The sequence below is a fragment of the Mirounga leonina genome, unplaced genomic scaffold, assembly GCF_011800145.1.
Source record: "Mirounga leonina isolate KUSES-001 unplaced genomic scaffold, KU_Mleo_1.0 Mir_165, whole genome shotgun sequence".
Taxonomy (NCBI): domain Eukaryota; kingdom Metazoa; phylum Chordata; class Mammalia; order Carnivora; family Phocidae; genus Mirounga; species Mirounga leonina.
Genome location: NW_023270415.1, coordinates 79825898 through 79835566, shown reverse-complemented (window position 1 = coordinate 79835566; position 9669 = coordinate 79825898). Strand labels below are relative to the sequence as shown.

The 9669-nt window shown below is 43.2% G+C and overlaps 1 protein-coding gene across 5 annotated transcripts in view; it reads left to right on the top strand.

The window, feature by feature from the left end:
• The first annotated feature begins 6 nt into the window (after positions 1-6).
• The window catches only part of PTK2 (protein tyrosine kinase 2), a 260594-nt gene continuing 250931 nt past the window's right edge, over positions 7-9669 (top strand). For 4 of the 5 annotated variants that reach the window (XM_035012006.1, XM_035012007.1, XM_035012003.1 and 1 more), the window contains exon 1: positions 7-111. The gene's annotated coding sequence lies outside the window, so the exon portion shown is untranslated. Of the gene's footprint in view, positions 112-6215; positions 6465-9669 lie in introns of those variants that run through there. The other variant, XM_035012004.1, reaches the window with a different exon arrangement.

Here is a 9669-nt window from a genome sequence, read left to right as displayed (position 1 = left end):
GGGTCCGCTGTGCGCCCGCGGCGTGAGGCGTGGGGGGGAGCGCCGCCCGTCCGTTCGCGGCGCCGCCTCGCAGCGGTCTGCCCTCGCCTCCCGGCGCACGGCGCGGTCCGAGTGAGTGCGGGGCCGGGGCGCGGGCGGGCCGACTCCTGGAGCTGGGGGTGGGCCGGGCCGCGGCCCGCGGGCGGAGGGCCGAGCGGGGCCGCCAGCCGGTCCGGCCGGCGGAGGCGGCGGGGACGGGCCCCTCCCGCGCGCGGCACGGGGGCCGAGGATGTGGGGAGGCCGAGGGAGGGGCCCCGGGGGGACGGCGCTGCGGGGCGGACCGGGGGCTCCGGGAGGGCGAGGGCGTGGGGCGGCCGGGGCCACGGAGAGGCCACGCGAGGGGGGCGACGAGGGGGCGGGCTCCGGGGGGACGGCGATGGGTGGAGGACGGACCTGTGGGGAGGCCGGGGGCTCGGGTAAAGGGGGGGGCTTGGGGGATATGAGGCCGGGGGGTTCGTGGGAGGTGGGGAGGGCGGTGGGTTCGGGGGCCTCGGAGAGGCGGAGGGGCTCAAGGCTGGAGCGCGCAGGGGGGCTTGGGGAGGGCAGCCGGCCTCAAAAACAAAGGGGGGAGGGGAAGGAGGAGGAAGAGGGCAGTCCTCGGGGACCCCGGGGGCATCGCCCGACCCGGAATGAGGACCCACTGGCCCTCGAGGCTGAGCAGGCGCGCCTCGAACCCGGGCCCGGGCCGGCTCCTTCCCCGCTGCTGGCGCTCAGCTCACTGTGACCCTGCGGTTCTCCGGGCGGTAGCCCCGGAGACCTCGTTGGTTCATTGTGCCTCCCGGTTTCCCCCTCTTCCCACCCCAGCCCCCCGCTCTGCCGCCGGCTGAGGTGGGAGACTTGCTGTTTCTCTCTCTCTCTCTCTCTCTCTCTCGGTTCCTTTCTTTCTCAGGAGGGGGTGGGCGGGGGGGTATGTGTTGCGTGGTTTTATTTAATTGCCCGATTTAGCTTAATGCACTAAGGATAAAAAGAAATTTTTTTTGAGTCCTTTCAACAGTGTCTTATTCTTGCATAGTTAGCCTGCAGCTGGGTTTTTGGCAGTGAGACTAAGATAATAGTAATATTGTAGTAATTATGGGAACTGGTTGAAATACGTTCAAGCTGAAGGCGTGTAAGGATTTGGGGATCTGTGCTTAAGACGACCATCGCTGGGATTCTTACGGAGAATGTAAACATTTTCGTGGTTGGAAAAATAAGCCATTACTGTTTGAAATGAAATACCAGAGCCTCACCCTTAATATTTTATTTGTAAAACGGGCAATGAAAATGGTCTTCTCTTGGAAATGGTACCGCTGTGAACGCTGGTCAGTTGTCTCATCTCTGGAAACCTGAAAGGTGGATGAAGTGACTGAAAGATACACTATAAATTAGCGTTGGCCGTATTTTTGTTGAGGTACAATGTAGGTAATTTTTTCATGCGACTGTACCTTGGAGATAATTTTTAAATCCTGTGATATTTAAACATGTGAAACTTTTAAAGGAAGTTTGTGTTACAGTGTCTTTGTGGAACTCCTGAGCCTACCACTATGTCTTGAATACTTCCGTGTACTAAATGTTGTAGAAGTAGCAAGATCAAATATTACAAATTCTCTAAGTAATATCTTTCCGGTGATTATCAAATAATCCAATTTAATAATGAAAACTGGGAGAAGACTGCTTAAAACACACTGCTCTCTTTTAAAGGGTCCCACAATCAACCTAAGACTTGTACATGCACAGAAGGACCTACACATTGTTCAGAGGTGATGATGAATCAAGAAGCAAGTCCTTGGATAAAGACATTGAATCCAAAACTTAGTATTTAAGGTTTGGGACTTTAAAGAGTATTGGGGCAGAGCCCTAGAGGATGTAGGACTTCAGCCTCTTTTCTGGCTGGCGGTCTGTTGAAGGTGAATTGTGTTAGATTAGGAGTGAAGCTCCATGAGTCCAACGGTGTTGAGGTGTCCAGGGCAACCAGAAGTTAGGAGCTGCAGTGAGGATCATTAAAACATCTCTAACTAACATCATATCTTTAGCACTCCATGCCCATTGTTGGAAATTACAGAACTTGATGTCCCAGTTCTTAAAATTGGGTTCTTCAGCAAATCACATAACTTTTCTCGCTAGGAAGTTGGAAAAATTGTCTAAATAACAAAATTGTATTGTTGAAGATACCCCTTTAAAAAAAAATACTGATTAGTTCCCACAGAAAAAATTATAGTATATTCTGTGTACTGTATATATTCCATAGTATAATAAAGAATAGTTTTGGAAATTACTGTTCTTTTTTGGATGTTAGTATTGAGATAGAGAAGTAGGATTTTAGTTCATATCTAAAGATTTTATGGAAACCTTTTTTCCTGTATTTTTAAGTGTCTTAATTTTGAGAAAATAATTGTCTTAAGGGTAACACAACAAAAGATGAGATTCAAAGTCTTAATATGTAAATCTTTAATTTTTTTTTTAAAGATTTTATTTATTTATTTGACAGAGAGAGACAGTGAGAGAGGGAACACAAGCAGGCAGAGTGGGAGAGGGAGAAGCAGGCTCCCCGCTGAACAGAGAGCCCGATGCAGGGCTCGATCCCAGGACCCTGGGATCATGACCTGAGCCGAAGGCATTCGCTTAACGACTGAGCCACTCAGGCGCCCCTGTAAATCTTTGATTTTTGAAATTAAACATTTTCAGTTTAGACAGTTTTCTGCTAAAATCTTGTTTTAAATTTCAATAAATTAAAAGTTCTATTATCTTTATCATTTGTGAAATGAGGTTTTTTTTTGGCTTGTAAATCAGTAAAGTTTAGTTTTCGTAGTAGTTTATTTTGCCTGAAAGCTTTAGCTTAAGAACTTATTTTCATTACTGTATCTCCTTACTAAAATCCCTTAAATAATTAGCAAAATATTGCTGTGGGGGTCTTTGAGAATTTTTACTGATGCCTATATAAGTTATTTAAAATGCAAATTTTAAAAACTTGGGCAAAGTAAATGACCTTATTTGAGTCAATAGTAATAAACTCCAGGAAGTTTGTGAATGCAGTAAGCATTCAAATATGAAGTTGCATCTCTGTCCTTAGAAGGTTCCTCGGTGGAAAAGGATGAGAGCGGTTCCAGCTCCTGTTTGGGTGTACCTGTGTTTCACTGCCTCATCAGCTGCATTAAGTAGTTGTTTTCTTGCATCTCTTCTGAAAACTATGTTTAGTAGTGGATTATTTGAACCATTGATGGCTTTTTCTTTCTACTAACATTTTGGCAAGGTTTTTTCTTTTCTTCATTTCATGACTACCAAAAGGCAACCTAGTGTAGGAGAAATTAAATTCCTATCTACCACTTTCTGGCATTAATTTCTAGGAATTGTGCCAAATCTTACCATTCAGAACTACATTAATGTGTTTCTGATTATAAAGTAGCAGAAGAACCCCCTCTCTTCCTAGCTGTAACAATTGTATTGTTTTTTTTTTTTTTTTTTTTGCTAGCCTCTATCATGGAAATAAAATTCAGAATGGCATATGTAATTCAACTTTCAGGATAGATGGAATTTTTAGCAAATGCTGTTAATTATGGTCTGACTTGCATAAACACTAATGAAATGGTTTTTAGAGGAAAGTATGAAATAGACGTTCTCGCTTAGGGGCACTATTGCCACTTTTTAGTAGGTGGAAGCCTCCAAGAAGGAAACTAGTAGCATCATCACAAACTTTACTTATTTGTCAGGATGTGAAGACATTTCCTTGCAAACTTTGTATTTAATTAAAATAATCCTGCCTAGATCTTATTGATACACATTGCCATTTACTGTAAAGTCATTTTTCAGAACAAGAAAAATGACTAAAATTATACATGTGAATATTATCCACTGATAGGGGAAGAGATGTAATGTTACTGGGTAGCTGTGTGGGTACTGTGTGGTGTTGGTAGGTGTTACGGCCTTTTTACCAACGAATTAAATCTGGGGGATGAAACGTGCCAGACCGGAGCTGATTGCTTTCATGCTTTATCTCCTTTATTCCTCATGAGAACCATTGAGTTGCGCTATTTCTATCCTCGTGTTACAGATGAAACACTGGAAGTTTGGAGTTTGAGGAGCTTGCCGTGGGTCTCTTGGCCCACAGGGGCAGATCCTGGTTGGTCAGGCCTGCTGAACTTTCTGTGCAGCTTCTAGAACTACACAGGACTAGAGAGGCAGTGGTCTCACCGATCTGAACCCAGCCTTCTGAAGGGGGAGTGAGTAGCGTGCCAGTGTAATTACCGCGTCTGGGAAAGTTTAAATAATTATATTTTCTGTTTGAATCTGACACTTTCATATAATGAAGCTATGATCTGGCCAGCATGGTGTAGGTAAACATTTTAATGAACATAACAAAATAGCTTATTTTAAATTAATTTAAAATTAGTTAAATAAAAATGTATAATTCATAGTACAGTGATTAATACTTCTCACTTGTTAAAGGTTATGTTCTAGTAACCTCTCCATTTACAGAGTTTTTTCATTGGTGACTTTTTTTGGGGGGGGGGGAGTGTCAATGTTTATGAATATAGTTTCGTGGGAAGCAAGGAGTAATGTAAGGGAAAAAGTAAATTGTACATTTCTCATACAGGTTTAATCCCCTTGTAGTAAATGCTAGAATTTGTAATCTCTAACACATTGCTGCTCTGTGAATGTTTCTGAAATGAATAGGCTCATTCTCACCGATTTAGAATTTTCCGTCGTGCTTTTAAGACTTGATGTACTCTGTACTCCTTTATTTGGGGCCAGTGGACCAAAACCAAGGCTCAGAAGAACTTAAAAAGTTGTATCTTTGGGCTGTCTGTGCCTAGGATCTCCTTTCTGCCTCCATATTCTATCTTAAAAGTCCGGCCATCTGGTGCTTTGGATTCTGCTGTGAATGGTAGGTGCTTGTTGGGTCTACTTGTGACCAAAGCACCATGTGTTTGTCTTTGATGGACTGAAGAAAGAGCTGAAATGGTTGCATACATTCCATATTTGTAGTGCATTGTGTGTCTTTTTATAGAATTTAAGCAGCACGAGGGCAGAAACTTTGTTTTACACACTATGGCATCCCCAGTGTCTGACACAATAATATTTATTGAATGAAAGAACCCAGGCTTATTAGTTGTTGGAGAACTGTTCCTGCATCAGTCAGCAGTCCACTGTTTTTTGTTTGCCTTGGTAAAGAACCTTACTTAAGGGCCCCTGGGTGGCTCAGATGGTTAAGCGTCTGCCTTCGGCTCTGGTCATGATCCTGGGATCGAGCCCCGCATCGGGCTCCCTGCTCCTTGGGAGCCTGCTTCTCTCTCTCTCTCTCTCTCTCTTTCTGTCTCTCATGAATAAATAAATAAAATTAAAAAAAAAAAAAAAAGAACCTTACTTAAAAACCAGGTAGGACTTGATACCAGGGAAGAACTTGGATTATCTGTGTTTCTGCCTTTGTCTGCTTTATTTTAGATTACAAATATCATCAAACTTGAGTCGCAGGAAAAAAAGCCTTTCTCTGTCCCTTTACAGTTTTCAAATGTTTTTTTCTAGAAATTGATTTTGTAGGAATTGGTCATGTGTTCATTAGGACTCATTATATATTCTGAAGACATAGGAAGTTGCTTGAGGTGGCACAAAATGAGTGGGATTTTTTTTTTAAGGATTTTATTTATTTATTTGACAGAAAGAGAGACAGCGAGAGAAGGAACACAAGCAGGGGGAGTAGGAGAGGGAGAAGCAGGCTTCCTGCAGAGCAGGGAGCCCGATGGGAGGCTCAATCCCAGGATCCTGGGATCATGACCTGAGCCGAAGGCAGTCGCTTAACAACTGAGCCAGCAGGCCCCCCAAAATGAGTGGGATTTATAAAAGATCCTTGATGACTGGATGTCTGGAAGCTCTAATGTATCTTTCACTAATCAGTTGGATTCATCATGTACTTTACAAGGGTTTTACTATATGCCCTGAAACCATTTTTAAAAATCCATCTTCTAACACTGTCAGTTCCACAACACGCCAGCCTTCCCGTGATCTGCTCAGAGAGGCTTTTACTGTTCTGTTGTTGTTCGGAGGAAACGTTTTGAGCGACAGGTCACTTACCTTCACTCAGGCAAGAAATCTCAGTATTTGGGTAAAAAAAGAGTAGTTTGTTCTTCCTCAGCAAGTTCCCCTTAGTCTTGCTTATTGTGAAGGGAAACACAGGCGCGTGCGTGCGCACACAGTAAACCAGTAGACTGATTGTTTGCAGTGGTTCTCAAAGTACAGTTGCATCACTATCACTTGGAACTGGCTGGAAATGCGTGTGCTCGTGCCCCACCTCTGACCTCCTGAATCAGACTCTGGGGGTGGGGCCTGTAGTCTGTCTTAACTTGCTGTCCAGGAGCTTTTGTTGCATGCTAATGTCTGTGAACCACTACTTTGGAGTGTTTTTAAAAGAAATGCAAGTCATAGCCGGCAAAAATCAGTCGTAAATGGCAGAGGTATGTATGTGGCTTCTGATCACTTAGATTTGCTAATGAGATTGCCCTCACTTCAGGACTCTTAAGTATGTTTTTCAGGATTTTTAGAGTCTTGGGAAGACCTCACAACTTATCTTTGTTTAGGGATTTTGAATGTTTTATGCTGAGGTCATTTAATTCTGTTGATTCTTGGTTTGGATTTTAAATAAATAATTTTGCATTGAAATAGCAGTTTGTATGGCCCGTGGACTTGTGGGTTTTGGCAAATAGCAGGAAAGTGTGTACATGTGGGTGCTTAAGGCACGTGTTCCTGGTGGTTTTGTTTTGGTGCTGAGAGATTGGCTTGCTGATACTAGAGTCAGGATGATTTCCAAGTCTTGGGGTGACTACTAAAGTAGTATTGTGTGAATTGATTCTATGCTTAGCATTAAAGTCATATCTAAATTTAATACATATTGTTTTGCCTTTGTCCTTTGTTTTTTTCCTAAGACCAGAACTAGATAAAAGTTAGTGCTCAAAGATGGGATTGGTGATGTGCCTACTTTCTATTGTGTCTTATGCAGAGTTGGATGCACCTATAGGCAAATAGAATATTGTGAGCTCAGGGACAAGGACTCTCTATTATCCTGTGCATATCTGTGGGTCCTTCACAGCTTCCTCCTATTACTATAGTGGGTTGGCCCTCAGTAACCGGTTTAATGATTGAAGAAGAGTCTGCTCCTGCCGAGGGCGCCTTGTGGTCTTTGTATGAGAGTTGTTACAGAGGTAGAGAAGCAGAATTAGGGATAGACAGGTGGGCTTCGGTGTACCTAATCTCAACACAAAGTACAAGGGATGTTTCCAGGTACCTCCTCTGGCCCCCATCAGACTTTGAGTTAGTGGTGCAGCACTGTGATGGAGAAAAGAAAAGGAATGAGCTGGTGGGAAAAAGCGATCCAGAACAATTTCTTTTTCCTTGTATCAGTCAAGTGAAGTTAAAGTTAGAGTTTATAGTCAGTTATAGACTGTGACCGCCATTAAACGTACGTCAGAGCACCTGGCCCAGAGCAGCTCCCAGTGACTGACTCTCCTATTGCTCCTCACTACACTGGGAGGCTCCGGCCACTGACCCGTCCTCTCTGACGACTGCTTCAGCGCCTCTCTGGTCTTGTGTCAGTCGCCCCGCCCCGCCCCTTCTGGTGGTTTCTGTTGTGTTGCTGCCTTATGGTTTTAAATAGCCTTTTCCTGGTTACAGTGAGGTTGCACATCTTTTTATACATTTACTGGCCATTCCGATTCACTGTTTTACGAAGTGCTTGTATTTTTCTATTAGGTTATTTTTAAATTGATTTGTAGACTTTATATGTTCAGAACACACATTCTTTGTTGGTGTATTAAAATCATCCTGACTCTAGTATTTTGCTGCTGTCTCTTCCCGCTTTGTCATGTGCAGTTTCCCTGACTTTTTTTTTTATGAATAGAAGTTAAGTTTAATTAGTGCCATTTATCAGTCTTTTCCTTTGTATGCTTTTTGTGTCTTTCCCTGCCCTGAGGTCATGAACTAATTCCTCATTTATTCTCTAAATGCTTTTATACTTTTGCTTTTAACCTTTAACTTTATAATTCTCTCAGAATTGGTTTTGGTGTATAATCTGAAGAAGGGATCCAGCTTCATTAACATGTGGACATTTGGTGTCCCAGCACCATTTATTGAAAACGGCATCTTCTCCCCAACTCTCTGCAGTGCCCCTTTTCTTGTAAATGAAAGGTTCATATGTATGTGCATCTGTTTTTGGACTCTCTTGGATTCCACTGGTACTGCCCAGTTTAAGTTGCCTCAATTATTTTAGTTTTATAACAAGTCTTATCTTATGTGGAACTCTTCCCACTTGGTTTCTTTTTAAGCATACCTTGGCTATCCTTGACCCTTTGCAGATCTGTGTCTGTTTTAGAATCACTTGCTAACTTCCAAAAAATTTCTTCCTGATGTTGCTTGGGATGACATCGAATGGGATCAGTGTATGGAGAGTCATTTCCCGTTTTGAGTTATTGCAAATAAAGCCTTTCAATAATTTTGTTCAAGTCTTCGTGTGAACATAGGCTTTTATTTCTCCTGGGAATGGTTGGGTCTAGTACTCTAATGGCTGGATCATGTGGTAGGTACATGTTTGGCTTTTTAAGGAAGTGTCAAACTCTATTCTAGAATGGCTGAACCATTTTACATTCCTCCTAGTCTTGTTTGAGAGTTCCAGTCACTCTGGATGGTTGGGGCAACATTTGGTATGCTAAGTCTTTTAGCTTTTCGGCCATTCTAATAGGTGTGTAATGGTCTTTTGTTGTGGTTTTGCCACCCATGTAGTCTTTGGTGTTCAAATCTTTTGTGTATTAAAATTTTTTTTTCTTATTGGTGGCTTCGTTATATATTCTGGATACAAGTCTTTATCAGATGTGTGCTGTGCTTTTCTCATGCTATGGCTTGTTTTTGCATTCTCTCTCTCTCTGTTTTTTAAAATTTTATTTACTTGAGATAGAGAGCAAGAGAGAGCAGCAGGAGCAGGGGTGGGGAGGGCAGAGGCAGAGATACAAGCAGGCTCCCCGCTCTGGAGCCCGACCCGGGCTCAATCCCAGGACCCTGAGATCATGACCTGAGCCGAAGGCAGACACTTAACTGACTGAGCCACCCATGCGCCCCTGGACTGTGCTAAGTGTGTTAAGAAATTGTTGCCTAGGGCGCCTGGGTGGCTCAGTCGGTTAGGCGACTGCCTTCGGCTCAGGTCATGATCCTGGAGTGCCGGGATCGAGTCCCGCATCGGGCTCCTTGCTCAGCGAGGAGTCTGCTCCGACCCTCCCCACCTCATGCTTTCTCTCTCTCTCAAATAAATAAATAAAATCTTTAAAAAAAAAAAAAAAGAAAGAAATTGTTGCCTAATCCTAGGTCCCAAAGGTTTTCTCCTATGTTTCCCTCCATCCCCTTCTAGAAAAGTTTCAGGTTTAACGTTTAGGTCTGTGATTCATTTTGAGATACTCTTTATGGTGTGGGATATTATTTGTAGGATTCTTAATTTAATTCTGATTATTTGTAGGACACTTTTGAGGCATAGAATGAAGATGTAGCTCCTTCCAGAGAGCTTTTTTTTTTTTTTCTTTTTTGCCTCAACCAGTTTGGGATCACCTTAAAGCAAGTTTAAGGTTTGAGGTTTTTTGGACCACCCAGTGCTGTAATTTTACTGGAGAGATGATTCACCTC